This window comes from Microtus pennsylvanicus, chromosome 22, assembly GCF_037038515.1.
Source record: "Microtus pennsylvanicus isolate mMicPen1 chromosome 22, mMicPen1.hap1, whole genome shotgun sequence".
Taxonomy (NCBI): domain Eukaryota; kingdom Metazoa; phylum Chordata; class Mammalia; order Rodentia; family Cricetidae; genus Microtus; species Microtus pennsylvanicus.
Window position 1 is genome coordinate 12,819,200 of NC_134600.1, and position 17,130 is coordinate 12,836,329.

Genomic DNA, 17,130 nt, shown 5'->3' on the forward strand with positions numbered 1-17,130 from the left:
AAATACTTTATTATGCTGCCTGGGGATGTAAAACCAATGTCAATGTCTCCTGGTTGAGGGTTAACAAAAAGGACTTAGTCTCTTTTACCCATACCACACCAGAAAAAACAATCACTTTCACTGAGAAAAAAAAAAAGAGCTAACCAGTTAATAGGCAATAATTGGGGTTTATAGTTGTATGATCCAGAAAAAAAAGACATAGGGATTCTGTTTACCCTATGAGTTGTTGTAACACCTCCAATGACCATAGTACTAGGGCCCAACCTGGTATTGCCTGACCAGGGCCAGCTAGCCCCTGCCGAAGTAGCCCCCCTTGCCAGGGACTTAGGCCCCACTCCTAATGCTAAGAACCCTTCTGCAACCCTTGCTCCACTGCTGGCAAGCTCTAATACAGGCCAGCGACTGTATAATCTGATAGTGAGAGCCTTTTCCTTGCTAAATAGTGCTGACCCCAGCTTGACACAATCTTGCTGGCTATGCTTATAAGCAGGACCTCCCTATTATGAGGGAATAGCCTCATCTGGCAGTTTCAACAATATCACCTCTCATACGTCCTATAATTGGGAACAAACCTAACTCTCCCAAGTCCCAGGACAACAGACCTGGTGCCTTCTATTGATCTATGATGGGCCTACAACACTGGTTTGTTAATCTCTGTGTATAGATCCAATTGGTCCTCCAAATTTACTAATATCTCAAGATTGAGATATTTGACCAAATAAGAGGAGGGAATGTAAGACTTTAAGACAATCCTGAAGCCATTTTTGCCAATTCTGAATCCTCTCAGCCGCTGTGCCATAGTGCTTCCCCCCCTCCCCTGGGAACCAAGGACCTAACAGCTCACACGCACGTACTCAGTTCCTGAACAATTACCCATATACGTATGTTTTGATTCGGTCCCCTGGGAAACGGGGTCAAAATGACCTGTTACCTCATCTGATCTGGCAAGAGCTCCCCAGTCAATTATTGCTAATAGCCCTTTCAAATCAGCCAATCAGAATAGTCAAAGAACAACCCCCCTTGCTTCTGCGGCCCCTTTAAAAGTTGACTGTACCAGCTATTCGGGGTCCCTTGGCTTCCCGAATGCTGGGGGACCCTGTCATTGCAGAATTAATAAAATCCTCATGTGTTTGCATCGGCTGTGGTGTGTGAGATGGTCTCTGGGGGCGACTCCTTCTCGGTGTTTGGACGCTAGAGTCTAACAGTAGCAGCCTGTGCTTGCAAGTTCCTCTTAGGTCACAGGAGATTTGAAGGTTTGGGGGTGGAGTGGGACTTGTAGCTTACAGGGTGCAATAGAGAGGGTGGTGGATTTGGAGCACACTACCTGTAGGAATCTTACCAGCTGGCTGACTAGAGAAGCTGATGCAGGTGGGAGAGGGCCCAAGGTTTTGCGTGGAGCCAAGGGCCTGGAGAGTGGGTGCCTAGTGGGGTGTGTGCTCACACACCTCTTGTTCCACTGTTCCACTGTGTGTCCTCTCAGTCTGTGCTTTAGAGTTCTTCTGAGGTCTGCAAATGAGTTTTTAATCTGTTTAGCAGCGTGGCTAGGATTAAAGCTGCATCTTTTTTGGCTGGCTGCACTGCATTCCATAGATTGCTGAGAGTCTAGCTTCACTGAGGAGGTACTGAAGAGAGACACGTTTATTATCACAACTCTGGAGTTTCTAGGTCCATGAAGACACCAAGAAGCCTGCAGCCGACTGCTTATAAATACAATTTAAATATTTCATGGTAGATCTTCCTTAAAGAACTATAAGGTTTCTGCCTTAAATGCTGAGTCAGGAACCCTCTCTTAAAAAAACCTTCCTCTGCCTCTAGCAAACCGAGCCCACGTGATACAATGTGCTACCACCAAGAAACTATCCCATTTCTGCTTAACTACATTTTACCTCTGAGATTTTTTCTTTTGCTTTTTATATATCTCTTTCCTTCTGACTCTGTAGCTGACCAGGTGGCTGGGTAGCTTGCTCATGGACTCTTACTCTTCTTCATTTCTCATATTTTTGCAATTTTAGATATCTCTTCCTCTTTATTGTCTCTGCCCACAAGCCCTACATATTTCTTTCTCTTGTCTAGCCATTGGCTATTAAGGTCTATATTTGATTAACCAGGTGTTTTAGACAGGCACATTAACACAGCTTTATAGAGTTAAACAAATGAAAAAAATGAATGCAATACATCTTTGCATCATTAAACAAATATTCCACAGCATAAATGCATTTGACACATCTTAAAATCATATTCCATTACATGAATTAATTCATCACATACTCTAAGCAAGATCTGTGATTTATGTAAAATTTATAGTAACTGGGCTCTACCTACTAAAGATACATATGTCTTATTGTGACTTGAAAATCAGATTCTCGCCAGGCGATGGTGGTGCACGCATTTAATCCCAGCACTCGGGAGGCAGAGGCAGGTGGATCTCTGTCAGTTCGAGACCAGCCTGTTATACAGAGGTAGTTCTAGGACAGGCTCCAAAGCCACAGAGAAACCCTGTCTCGAAACACCAAAAAAAGAAAAAAAAAGAAAGAAAGAAAATCAGATTCTCCAGCTGGGCGGTAGTGGCACTTGTCTTTAATTCCAACACTTGGGGGCAGAGGCAGGCAGATCTCTGTGAGTTCAAGGCCAGCCTGGTCTACAAAATCTAGTTCCAGGACAGGCAGCAAAGCAATACAGAGAAACTATGTCTTGAAAAAGGAAAAGGAAAAAAGAAAATCAGAGTCTCTTTCCCAGCCACCCCAAAAGAAACCCTAGGGCTGGATGAGTTCAGAGAGGAATTCTACCAGAACTTCAAAGAAGAGTTAACACCTATACTGCTCAAATTGACTTGGTAGAGTGAGGAATATATCGTGGGAGGGGACAGGAGCCCACAGCATTCAATCTGAGTATTCATGGAGACACAATCTTGCCCACTTTGGTCTGAGGATTCAGTAGACATAAAAGATCTTTGACTCCTTTACTTCTCTGATCTTTCAGAATTTATTCCAATATCTGACTCTGTCTTTTTATAATAAAGAACAATTAGATGTTGTACTAGAGTGATATGTAAAATAAATTTCATCAAACCATTTACTTTCAAAAATCCCACAAAAGTTCCTTAGGTATATTGATTTTTAGAGTCGACATCATTATTAACACTTAGTTTTAGAGTGTTTTATTCCAATTTTATCCCTTCAGGTTTAGCTACTGAAGCATGCACACATACCTCTGAAAATCCATTAAGTATAGATGACACTAGATGAGACCTCCATTTAGAAAGTAATGGTGAATTTCATTCTGTATGTTAAATGTATTTATTTTATGTTATGTGCATCATGCTTTGCATTCATGGATGTCTGTGCGATAGTGTCATGTCCTCTAGAACTGGAACTATAGACAGTTGTGAGCTTCCATGTGGTTGCTGAGAACTGAGCCGAGTTCCTCTAGTAGAGCAGGCAGTGAGTGCTCTTAACCACAGTACCATCTCTCCATTGCCATCATTCAAGTACAATTCTAAATGTGGCTTTAGAACAGGAGACAGAGTTTACTTTCCCATGCTTTGGTGGTACAAGCTTTGATTTTCCTTGTAAGCGTCAATTTACTTGACTTCTCTATTTTAATAGACACATGAATGTAAAAATAAACTAATAGGTAAATCACTTTCCACTAACAGTACCTCTCAACTTGATTAAAACAAATAACCAAATCTTGCGTAGATCTAATGCCTCATACTGTTTTATAGTTTTCTTTTGTCAGAAATAGCACTCAGTCCTTTGCTTCACTGTTTGACTTTTTTTTTTACCTTATTATATTGGACCCTAGTGTCCAATCACTGAGGAGGATAAGGAGGAGGAGGAGGAGGAGGAGGAGGAGGAGGAGGAGGAGGAGGAGGAGGAGGAGTTACCCCAAGAGACCATCTCTCACGACAGCTCATGTAAAAGCATGAAAATTTTATTAATTCCATCATGACAGGGTCTTCCAGCAGTCGGGAGGCCAGAAGACCCTGAATGTATGGAACAGGCTATTTTTAAAGGGGAAAACCATAGAAGGAAGGGGTGTCTGGGGGTTGCTCTTTAACTATTATGATTGGCTTATTCAAAAGGGCAAATAGCAATAATTGGCTGGAGAGTGGTTGCCAGATGAGGTGAGGTAAAGGGAAACTTCTGAGGGTCACTTTGCCCCTTCCCAGGGACTAAGTCAAAATGTCAGTAACTGAGTCAACACCTAAGGGTTATCTTGCCCCTCCGTATTCAGGGAGATGGAAAGTTCCCAACACCTCTCAGTACATGCTTGTAACATCTCATAATGCTTAGCTGTTATGTTGGTTCCCAGGGGAGGTGGGGAAGTACTGAGAGTTGTCAGAAATGGCTTCAGAATTGTCTTAAACTTCTACAATTACAGTATAAAGGGTTATTGTCTTAAAATGTTTATAATGTGATACTAAACTTGTTGCTAAAATGTTTCTGATGTGTAGTTAGAGTATAAATAGAAAAATTAGAAACTAAAAGTTTAAAAATTTAATTGACTGGAACTCACAGTATATTAGTCAGGGTTCTCTAGAGTCATGGAACTTATGCACTAAATCTCTCTCCATTCATTTATCATATCTATCTGTCTGTCCATCCACCCACCCACCCACCCACCCACCCACCCACCCATCCATCCATCCATCCATCCATCCATCCATCCATCCATCCATCTATCTATCTATCTATCTATCTATCTATCTATCTATCTATCTATCTATCTGTGTTCATATGGGGATTTTTTTTGGAAAAACTTTCAGAGTGCAGTACAAAAGTGGCTGTCAGTGAATGGAAGGTTCAAGAATCTAGCTCAGACCCACCAGACTGGGTGTCTCAGCTGTTTTGTGTATATGCTGGAATCCCAAAGTAGACTTCACTGACAATGAAGGAATACATGTGCTGACAAGGTGAGGAAATGCAGCGATGTCAGAATCCACAGGACTGTACAGGGAATGCACATGTGACAGAGCACTAGGCAGATCCACGGGAAGTGTATACATTCACCCAAACATGGAGCAACCCATTTTTCTGTGCTGTCGTAATACTTCTCTTTTGGAAAAGTCACTGTCGTACCTGTGTTAATTTGTGGAGCCATGATTCTTCCCTTTGAAATGGGATTTGTTCCCAAAACACCTCAGCAGTGTGATTTCTGTGGGCAATGGTGTGAACTTGCCTCCCCAAAACAGTGGGATTTAGAGTGATAACATTCATTCCTTTTTCCAACAGTCAAATTGACATCGGTCAGTCCCACAAATTTACCCTCTAACAGACCACATAGAAATTTCTATAGAAGGCAGGCATTGAGCAGTAAGACAGCATGCCCCACCTTTGCTAAAAAACAAATCTGGGCATTCCCAAAACTGGTTATCACAAAGAGATTAGATAAGGAGAATGGGTGGATCCAGGAATCAGACTTGTTTAGGAACCTTTCTAATGGTTTGGAATGTCAGGCACTCCCCCTTGAATGCTGGCTCTTTCCTGGGTCAGGTCACGGGTTCAGGAGTACTGCTGTGTCAGGTTCTATCTGCCTGTTTTTGTCATTCTGACATGCCTATTGTCATTGTTCTTACTTGGGGAATATTCCAACTATGTCTGTAAAGACTAGAAACCTCGTGGAGATCAACCTTTACTCTTACACTTCTTCTCCTCACTACTTCTATGGAAGAATCCTTTTCCTTCCTCTCAGTCCCTTCCCCTTCTCCTTCTCCTTTTCTTTTCTTTCCCCTTCTTCTTCACTTTATTTCTTTCCCCTTGCATGAAAACTAAAGAAGATGCAGAGGTAATGTACTTCAGTTTAACTTTTACACTCAGATCCTTGCCTGTTGTACACATCCAAATCTAAGCACTCTGGGGTTACTGAGGCTGGCACTCAAGGCTCCCTGGTAGAGAGAAATAATACCCCATGTTTCTTCTTCCATTGTCCTTCCAGCAGAAGGTGTGACACAAATTGAAGTTGTGCCTTCTAGCTTCAAGATCTAGATCAAAGTTGAGTGTCATTCATCCTTACTATTTGGATCATTGGCATGTTGTCCTCTTCCCTTAAGGTCCAGATCATAACTATGCCCTTCCTTTTTGAATTGTAGTTTATTCCTGATATAATAAAGTTTAAAACCAAGAACAACTATCATGATCAATCCATTGTCAACTTGGAAAACAATCATATCACATTATTAATTTCCAAATGAAAATCAATAACCGAGTTGTAATTATGACTAAACATAATATAATTATGTCAAATACAAATAATTATATATTTTGAATAGTGGCAATGTCTCTTGGAGAATATCTTTCTAGTATCTCAAACTTCTGATAACCACAAATATTCTCTTAATTGATGTTGCAACATATGATAAGGAAATTTAAAGGACAGAAATAACTTTACAAATGCATTATCAACAAAATAAAACAGAAACACTCATATCAGTTAAAGTTCTCATTGCTGGAATAGTCACGTGACTTTAGATGTATTTAGAACTGCCACACTCTGCTGCCCATTCTGTATTTCTCCCAACCTCTGCAAGCACTTCACAAGGTCTTGGGTCTTTTCCGAGAGAAGTGACCCATGTCTTCATTCTTGATGGATATGTGATGTTTGCCATACTTATTAGATTACACTGTTTTTGTTTCTCATTTATCTTAATGACAAGTCCTGGTATCAAAAGGAGATGCCCTAAATGATCTCCTGCATTCTGGACATATTATCCTTCTTATCTCTATTGTGAAGAGACAATCCAATTTCCCCATGATAATCTGGATATATCACCCTGCCTAAGGTTGTTATTCTTTCTTCATTCTATTGGTTTAAGAGCATTTGAACCCCAAATGTCCTTTTCATGGAGGAAGTTTCTCAGTGTAGTCAACCTGCCAGTAGGTTGGTGATTGGTCACTCTAGTAATGGTGTCATATATGGGGCTAAGTTTTGGTGTCTGCTGATGTGTGATATGGCAACTCAGCAAAAGCTGTAGCCAAGTCAGCCATGATGAGTGCAAGTCCATGTTGTTGAGCCCATGCCTGTCTCCCATTTTGTCAATATGGCCACTTTGGTCATGGGCCCATTGGACACTGACATGACTAACTGGAAAAAGAGGCTGACTGTACACGGAAGAGTCATCCTGTCTACTTGAGTATGGAACTCCTCCTCAGCTGCATTCACCTTTTGATCAGCATTTACATGGAATACACGGATCTTTATTCCCCTTTCCCTTTCACAGATATTATTTACATCCTCCTTCCTCAGATGTCTTCTCTCACCAATTTTCTAATTATGCTCTTTACTAATCCCTCAGCATCCAGTCAAACCACTGGATAAAGTTTATCAATCAGTGCATTGTTAGTTGTTGATTAGATCATTTCTCCTTCCAAATAAACCACATTCAAATGTGTATTGTTTGATTTTCTGCCCACTGTGAACATTGCCTTTCACAAGCATCTTTCAGGGTTGTCCCAGCCAGGGATTGTAATCCTGCAGCTGCCTAATTCTGGGTGGTTTGTGCATGATGTATTGAACCATAAGCAAGGGCCTAGTCATCTCTTCCTCATTCAACCAATCATAGGGAATAGACTATAGGTGTATGCTTGACAGCAGAAGGCATAGTAACAGGAGTAGAAACCATTGGAAGTTGGCCATTTCTTCATGTATCTTCCTTGTGTCTTCAGGACCTACATGGTCCAGATCTCTAATATACCACTTCCATTTGATAACAGGTTGCAGGTGTACATGTCCTACTTTATAACTTGATAGATCAGTAATATTCAGCTCATGATGGGCACTTCACATCACTTGGTAAGGTGGTGACTGCAATGGATTAAGCCACATATGGTTGGTACTCCTAGGTTCTAGGGGTCATGCAGTTGCATACAAGCCCTCAGTCACCTGGGGATGTTAAAGGCCCCCTCCTGCATGATCCACATATGACTCAGCTAAGCCCTTGTCTGCTGCCATGAGTCCCATCATCTGCATATGATGGAGCCATGTCAACCCCTGTGTGCATGCACCAGGAAGCTTTTAAAAGCTGGATGGGCCATTCCCCTCCCTGTCTCTTCACACTGACTTCCCAGGCCTTTGCATGACCCCTCTAATAAACTCCTAAGAGTGTTTGTTGTGTGTTCTGTGTTTCCTTCTTGGTAAGAAAAAATCCTAAGATTGCGCAGCTCTGCTAGCACAAAGAAGTCCAATTAGGTGAAATGAAACCAAATCAAAATATCCATCATTTTATTAAGTACAGCACCCTCTAGTGGCTGACCTCATGTTGGCAATCAGGACAGGGGGAGCCCATTCAAACTGGGAACCAAGTGTTTCTCCTCTAGGATCCCACCTAAATATGCTGTGGGAGAGTTCCTGACTCCTCCATGGGGGATCAGTACCTGGTATGCTGGGATTTGGAGTCCATGATCATCCAACTCCCAGACCAGGGGGTACTGGGATGAATGCCAGGGGCTGGAGGCTAAGCTCCAGACTTAACACTTCTCACTTGTGCCAAGTAATTTCATTGACCCACTGTCAAACGTTTGGTTTTTCCAAGTGAATTGAATTAATAGTATGTGCTTGCACATTTGAGTATATTTATTTTTGCAAATGCTTTTATGGGCAGCAGTGGCAGATATTTGGAATGAGTTTAAGAGGTAATATTGTGCCGGGTGGTGGTGGCGCACGCCTTTAATCCCAGCACTTGGGAGGCAGAGGCAGGCGGACCTCTGTGAGTTCGAGACCAGCCTGGTCAACAAGAGCTAGTTCCAGGACAGGCTCCAAAACCACAGAGAAACCCCGTCGCGAAAAAAAAAAAGAGGTAATATTGTTCCAATTCTCCACAGGTCCTTTTTTGGATGTTATTCAGGTTTCTTGTTTTCCTGGGTTGTGGAATTTTTTTTTGTTTGTAGACTATGTAGCAGCTGTGGCCTTCTGCGTAGTCTGATTGTACAGAGCAAAAGCAGCTTTCACTGAGATTAATAGAGATCATCATAACTGTTTCTCCAGAAGCACTGTATAGAGGGCTGTTAGATTACTTTTCCTTGACATTTTCTGGTTTTGTGTTCTCTATCTTTTGTGTTTGTGAAAATTATGGTGTTGGTAAAGTTAACTTTTAGAATTAGCATCAGGATTGATAGTCGACTTTCCACAGTGTCATCTACTTGAATTTCAACTAAAACCTTATGGTACAGTATGAACATGCCAGAGGCATTTCTTTCCGTCATTTGTCTAATTTACTTTTGTTCCTACATGATTTTGAGGTAAGAATGTCCCTAAATATCTCTGCGTTTACATTGTGATTGTGGTTAGATATGGATTTGCTAACTGAGCATGCTTAACAAAGGGAGAACATTGCATGAGCATGTTCAGACTCCCTACATAAAATCTCCATGTTTTATTTGTTGAGGAAAAACACTGTTAGGTAAACAATTCCCATGCTCTTTGCGGCTCCTGCAGGCAATATTTTTTTTTTATCATTTCTTCTGTCTTGGCTGTTGAAATAGCTGTTTTGGGTTGTCAAAACTGACTACCTCTAGGATCATCTGATACACAAAGAATTGATTATATCTGAGAGAGATTTTACTTTAAGGTTTTTGAAATGAGAAAATCCTCCATTAATCTGTATAATTTGAGATGATAGGACCCACCTTAAGCTGCTTAGTGTTTGTGCACACTTAACCAGTGAGCCATCTCTCCCACCCATGTCTGTGAACAGTTTTAACACCATCACTCATGAGCAGAGGTAGTGGGATTTTCTACATTTGAGACCAGTCTAGGCTATAGAATGAGTTCTACAAATACACAGAAAAATCCTGTCTTGAAGTCACAAAAAAAAAACAACAAACAAAAAACCAAAAAACTGAATCAAACAAAGACTATGACCCAACTTTATTTATTTATTTATTTTTATTATGTATACAATATTCTGTCTGTGTGTATGTCTGCAGACCAGAAGAGGGCACCAGACCTCATTACAGATGGTTGTGAGCCACCCTGTGGTTGCTGGGAATTGAACTAAGGACATTTGGAAGAGCAGGCAATGCTCTTAACCACTGAGCCATCTCTCCAGCCCAATGACCCAACTTTAATCAGCATCTTACATTCTGGCAGCAGCAGTCATGTATAAAGTATTTTGAAGAATAAACATTTTTTTTTTGCTTCTGTGCTCTGGCACTGGCTACCAAACTCATCCCTTTACTAGCATTAGTCATTGTAATTTTGGTGAATACATAAAACCAGCTGAGTCACAGATCCTTGTGGGCAGAACAACTACTGGATTCTTCTCTTTATCTTAGACAAAAGGCTGAGAAGCAAGCTATTGGATTCTTCAATTGCCATTGGTATGCAGCTGTTCATATATTACGTGGACCACAGCTTGTGACACATTCTAATAAGCCTACTTTTTACATCCATGGTGAGAATCATTCTACCTGTCCTGGTCATGTAGAGAATCTTAAATACTGCAGCTATATATTTTATTCACCTCACTAAAGAGGAAGAAGTGCTGGCAAACAATAGTGCTCATGAAGACATTCTTTCTAGCTCCATTATTCTCTACATATTCAAATTTCCATGAACACTACCCTTTTTATTATGATTCATTTGCCTGGAGTTTGCTTCGAATTTCAGGAATAAAGCCCATAAACAATGGAGTCATCATCCAGCTTTCCGATGGGGGAAAAGACCAATCATCTTGATTTAGATCTGGTTCCTGCTTTTCTCTTTCCTGTTGTGTGAAATCCCTGTGAAAGCCATGTAAAAAGTACATTCAGTTCATCTGACCTCAGCATGAGGCACAGAACAAATATTTCATTTTGTAACTTTAAAACTCTTTTTAGTTGTTAGTATTCTAGGCATCCTTATATCTGTGGGACAGGAAATTGCTCCACCCGCCTAGCACAGTGCACCCTACAAGTCACACAGTGTGCTGGGAAAAACAGGGAAGTTCCTAGGAGTGCAAGACGATGACGTTGATTGCTTTAGTAGCCAGGGGCCAGTGATATTAAAATGCATATGTTCTCAGATCTGGAGAAGTTCTCTGTTGGGGTGAGTGGAATGGACAGGAGCCAGTATTCTGTCTCTTTAAGCACACTGTACCCCTATGGGCGGTGCTCTAGCCACTCAGGACTCACTAGCCAATCAGCACTCCAGATGACCTGCCAGTCAGAAGCAGTGCAGTTCTCTTCCGGGCAGCCACCTTCAGTCTTGGCTTTGAAGAGGAGCTGGCGCCAGTGGATTCCTGTTCTCGGGTGCAGTTGCTGTTGCAGGGAGACGATGAGCTGAGAACTTTGGCAAAATGGAGAAGCATAACATGGTGAGTGAGGGAATGCCGTCTCCTGATGGGGACGAGCAGAGGACGAGGTGCGGAAAACACTATGTTGTTACCTCCATGGGTCTGGGTGGGAACCCGCCGCCATATTGCCTGTATTGTGAAGTCCCTCATGGTTTCTGGTAACTCCTGGACCTAGGGGCAGGCCTCTGAATAACTTTGCTCCGTGGCTTCATCTGCTTAGAGTATTGGGAGCAGGAAGCTGTGTGTACAAACACCTTCCTAGTCAACTTCAAGAGGGTTCCTGCATTCACGGAAACAAGTTGCCGAACTCAGAGAAGCCTCGTTTCTCCAGTGTCTTCTCAATATCGAGCACTTTGCATTTAAGCTTTAAATATAATCTGAATTTATATTTAAATTTGTGGACGTTATCAAAGGCATCTCACATGTCGTGTAGCTCTCCACTACTGTGTCATAATGTAGAAGAGTAGAATTGGTGATACAATAGATTGACCAATGCTTAAAAAATAATTAAGTCTCACAAAGTAGAATTTATCAGAGGGAGAAATGCGTCTAAACAGCCAAACTGTGAGTCTAGGCTAATGAGGGCTGGTAGAGATTAGAATGCCCAGGTATACATTGTTTATCAGGATTGTCCAGATATTTGACTCCAAACCATTTCAAAGAAGCCAACACTGAGTTAAAAATAAAAAGTCACTGCTGGGTGGTTGTGGTGCACACCTTTAATTCCAATACTCTTGAGGCAGAGGCCGGTCGATTTCTGTGAGTTCAAGGCCAGCCTGATCTATAAGAGCTAGTTCCAGAACAGGCTCCAAAGCCACAGAGAAACCCTGTCTTGAAAAACCAAAAAAAAATAAAAAAATATCACTAGACCCACCCAAATATCAAAGAATAGACCTGTTAACAAGCTGCTCAAGGAGACATTACAGGTCACAACCAACCTTAAGACCTGGCATGCCATAAAGTTCCAGTTTTCTTTTTGAGAGAGGCATAGTTCTGTCAGAAGAGCAATATTACCGGTTACGTATATTTGAAATGTAAAACACTGTTGTGTGAATGACTCGCCTGATCAATCAAGGCTTTCCTTTAGGACCTCAGGCAGGGACGAGAGACATTCTTGCTGTCCTAGTAACAGCCTGGGACATAAGCCTGTGAGTTTCCGTAAGGACCTGAAGTATTGATGCTAAAAGAGAGCTTTTTCTAAAACCAGCACTGTGCATTGGAGAGCCCATAATGGTCTGGTGCCCAGGCCTTTGTGGAGGGGTTGATTCAGTTCTTGACAACTCAACCTTTCCCACCATATGGAGCTATGGTTCTCAGTACCAAGGCCATTCTGGACATAGCAAAGATTTCAAAATACCCTGTATACCCTTTGTGTAGAATTGTTGGACTAGCCTCTCCCTAAATTTGTCTCATTGCATCATAGTTTCTGCTGACTTCATGTAATTATTTCATTTCCCCCTAGGAAGTAACAGACCAGGCTGGCTTTGAACTCACAGAGAGGCACAGGGTTCTTCTCCCTGCGTCTTGGGTTTAAAGGTATAAACCACCACCACCTGGCAAGATGCTATTTTTCTTTTTTCTTTTTTTTTTTTTTTTGGTTTTTCAAATTTCCCTGTAGCTTTTAAGCCAGTCCTGGAACAAGCTATTATAGGCTAGGCTGGCCTTGAACTCACAGAGATCTGCTGGCGGAGATTAAAGGCACGTCCCACCATTGCTCAGCTAAGATGCTATTTTTCTTAAGAAGCTTACTAGGCTGCACATATCTTCCGCAACACCTCTCCACCCTATCTTTTTTATCTTTGACTTGTCCAGTCCAGTCTTTCTCTTCCCTTCTGATCTTCACCTTAGAACCTTGTCAGTGAAGAATGACCTGCTGTAAAAGGTCACGGGCATACTTAAGAAAATATCTTGAGAATATTTTTGCCTATATATTTATACTGGCAAGTTGCCTGTTTCTATTTCAATTGTTCAGAGTATACTCTGGACCACTATCCTAAAGGATACTTATGACTAACAGCATATAATGAATGCAAAAATCTATCTAACCTCGGTCCCTTGAGCATTGGATAGAGATCAATGCATAACATCATTAAACATACTTTTCTTTATTAATCTCCTAAGTGTGTGATGTGATTTCTCAGTGGGAAGGCATATTAATTCTAGAAGAGCTGCATTTCTGTCCTGATAGAAATATTGCTTCTGAGACAACTTCTGTTATGTTGACTCAGGTGGCCTTGGTCCCTGTTTGTTGCTTTCCTAGGCATCCCTGAGTGTCCTCTATGTTACACCCTCAAAGTTCTTAAGTGACTGTATCATTTCACAGTATTAAAATTATGTATTTGCTGGGCAGTGATGATGCATGACTTTAATCCAAGCACTCAGGAGGCAGATGCATGCAGATCTCTGTGAGTTTGAAGCCAGGCTGGTCTACAAGAGCTAGTTCCAGGACAGACACCAAAGCTACAGAGATACCTTGTCTCAAAAAAAAAAAAAAACCAATGAAATAAAATACAATAATACATTTGAGCCATGTAGTTGACTGCCCAATGCAGTCCCAGGAAAAGGATTTGCATATGGAGCATTTCTTCTGTCCTCAGACCACAATAGGAAGAATAGATTATTGTGTGCACTGCAGGGGGCACAGCATAGGCAATCAGCTGTTGCAGCCACCACCATGAAAAAGTGCCTGACTGTGGTAGCAGGAGTGGTTTGTAGTTGCCCAGCATGTGTAAATTAATGTCATGTGAATGAACACAGAGCAGATTGTGTGGGTGTCCAGATTAGGAAGGTTATCTTGACTGAAGGAACATTGAATTTGCAATTAGACAACTATCCCCTGCAGATATGATCGATTTTTTTATTGGTATTTATTGAGCTCTACAATTTTCTTTTCTTCACTCCCTGCCTCTCCACTCCCCTATTCAACCCTCTCCCATGGTCTGCATGCACCCAGATTACTCAGGATATCTTGTCTTTTTATACTTTATACTTCCCATGTAGATTAGAGCTCTGTAAGTCTCTCTTAGCATCCTCATTTTTGTCTAAGATCTGGGATTTGTGGTCTGTAGGCTGGCTTTCTTTGCTTTGTGCTTTAAAACCACTTATGAGTGAGTACATGAGATAATTGTCTTTTTGGGTCTGTGTTACCTCATGCAAAATAATGTTTGCAAGTTCTATCAATTTCCCTGCAAATTTCAAGATGTCATCATTTTTTCTGCTGTGTAGCACTCCATGGTGTAAATGTACCACATTTTTCTTATCCATTCTTCAGTTGAGCAGCATTTAGGTTGTTTCCAGGTTGTGGCTAGGACAAACAAATCTGCTATGAACATAGTTGAGCACATGTCCTTGTGGCACGATTGAGCATCCTTTGGATATATACCCCAAAATGGTATTACTGGGTCTTGAGAAAGGTAGTTTCCTAATTTTCTGAGAAATTGCCACACTGACATCTAAAGGGGCTGTATCAGCTTGCATTCATACCAGCAATGCAGAAATGTTCCCTTTTCCCCACAACCTCTCCAGCATAAGTTGTCATCAGTATTTTTGATCTTGCCCATATATTCAGGTGTCAGTTATAATCTCAGAGTTGTTTAGATTTGCATTTATCTGATGACTAAGGATATTGAATATTTCCTTAAGTATCTTTCAGCCATTTTAGATTCCTCTGTTGAGTTCTCTGTTTAGGTCTTTACTCCATTTTTATTGAATGATGTGTTCTTTTGATGTCCAATTTCTTGAGTTCCTTGTGTATTTTAAAGATCAGACCTCTGTCTGATGTGGGGTTAGTGATGATCTTTTCCCTTCTGTAGGCTCTCATTTTGTCTTGTTGACCATGTCCTTTGCTTTACAGAAGCTTTTCAGTTTCAAGAGGTCCCATTTAATTGTTTCTCTCAGTGTCTGTGCTGCTGGGGTTATATTTAGGAAGTGGTTGCCTGTGCCAATGCCTTCAAGTGTACTTCCCACTTTCTCTTCTATAAGTTTCAGTATGGCTGGCTTCATGTTGAGTTCTTTGATCCATTTGGACTTGAGTTTTGTGCATGGTGATAGATATGGGTCTATTTTCATTTTTCTACATGTTGATATCGAGTTATGCCAGCACCACTTGTTAAATATGCTTTCTTTTTTTTCCATTTGATATTTTTTTGGTTCCCTGTCAAAAATCAGGTGTTCGAAGATGTGTGGATCGATATCCGTGTCTTCTGTTCAATTCCATTGTTCCTCCTGTTTGTTCTTACGCCAATACCAGGCTGTTTTCAGTATTGTAGCTCTATAGTAATGATTGAAGTCAGGGATTGTGATGCTTCCAGAAGTTCTTTTATTGTATAGGATTGTTTTGGCTTTCCTGTTTTTTTTGTTTTTTTCATATGAATTTGAATACCATTCTTTTGAAGTCTTTGAAGAATATTTCTAAGATTTTGATGAGCATTGTATTCAATCTGTAATTTGGTAAGAAATCCAATTTGGTTAGAAATATGATCAATCTTGCTTGACAGAGTTATGTCGACTTGGAGATTTGAGAAACAGGACATTTCCTAATTCTATGTATCAGGTTACAGATCTCAGGAGTCAACATATGTATATTGGCACCATCAACCTATCTCTTGTTAATGACATCCCTTCTCCGCGGGAAGGGCGTACTCTTTTTTAAAGTCAATATAGAAAATTTTATTTAATCTTAAAAGTGCACCTTTTTTTGGTCTTTTGAGAAAGGTTTTCCTTGTAGTTTTGGAGCCTGTCCTAGATCTAGCTCTTATAGACCAGGTTGGCCTCAAACTAACAATGATCTGCCTGCTTATGCCTCCTGAGTGCTGGGATTAGAGGCCTGACTCACACTGCCCATTTAAAAGTGCATTATTATCATCACTTTAAAAATCACTTTTTTGTATCAGTTTCAAATACTTTCTTTTTTCTTTTTCTTTTTCTTTTTCTTTTTTTTTTTTTTTTGGATTTTCGAGACAGGGTTTCTCCGTAACTTTTTTTTTTATTGGTAAAAGGAGAATAAAAAAAAAAACAAATTTCCACCTCCTCCCAGCCTCCCATTTCCCTCCCCCTCCTCCCACTCTTCTCCCCCTCCTCCCACCCCTCTCCCCTTCCCCCCACTCCTCTCCCCCTCCCTCTCCAGTCCAAAGAGCAGTCAGGGTTCCCTGCTCTGTGGTAAGTCCTAGGTCCTCCCCCCCTTCCATCCTTATCTAGGAAGGTGAACATCCAAACTGGCTAGGCTCCCACCAAGCCAGCACATTGCATAGGTTCAAAACCGTGTGCCATTGTCCTTGGCGTCTCATCAGCCCTCATTGTTCGCCATGTTCAGAGAGTCCAGTTTTATCCCATGCTTTTTCGGTCACAGTCCAGCTGGCCTTGGTGAGCTCCCAGTAGATCAGCTCCACTGTCTCAGTGGGTGGGTGCACCCCTCGTGGTCCCGACTTCTTTGCTCATGTTCTCCCTCCTTCTGCTCCTCATTGGGACCTTGGGAGCTCAGTCCAGTGCTCCAGTTTGGGTCCTTGTCTCTATCTCCATCCATCACCAGATGAAGGTTCTTCTTACTTAGCTTCATTAGGTACACCTATTGTAGACTCCGTGACCCCTATTTATGGCTAGAAACCATTTATGAGTGAGTACATCCCATGTTCATCTTTTTGGGTCTGGGATACCTCACTCAGGATAGTGTCTTCTATTTCCATCCATTTGCATGCAAAATTCGAGAAGTCATTGTTTTTTACTGCAGCGTAGTACTCTAGTGTGTATATATTCCACACTTTCTTCACCAGTCAGTGTTTCGGTTTCTCAGGAAATTCGGGATCTCCGTAACTTTTGGTTCCTGTCCTGGTACTAGCTCTTGTAGACCAGGCTAGCCTTAGACT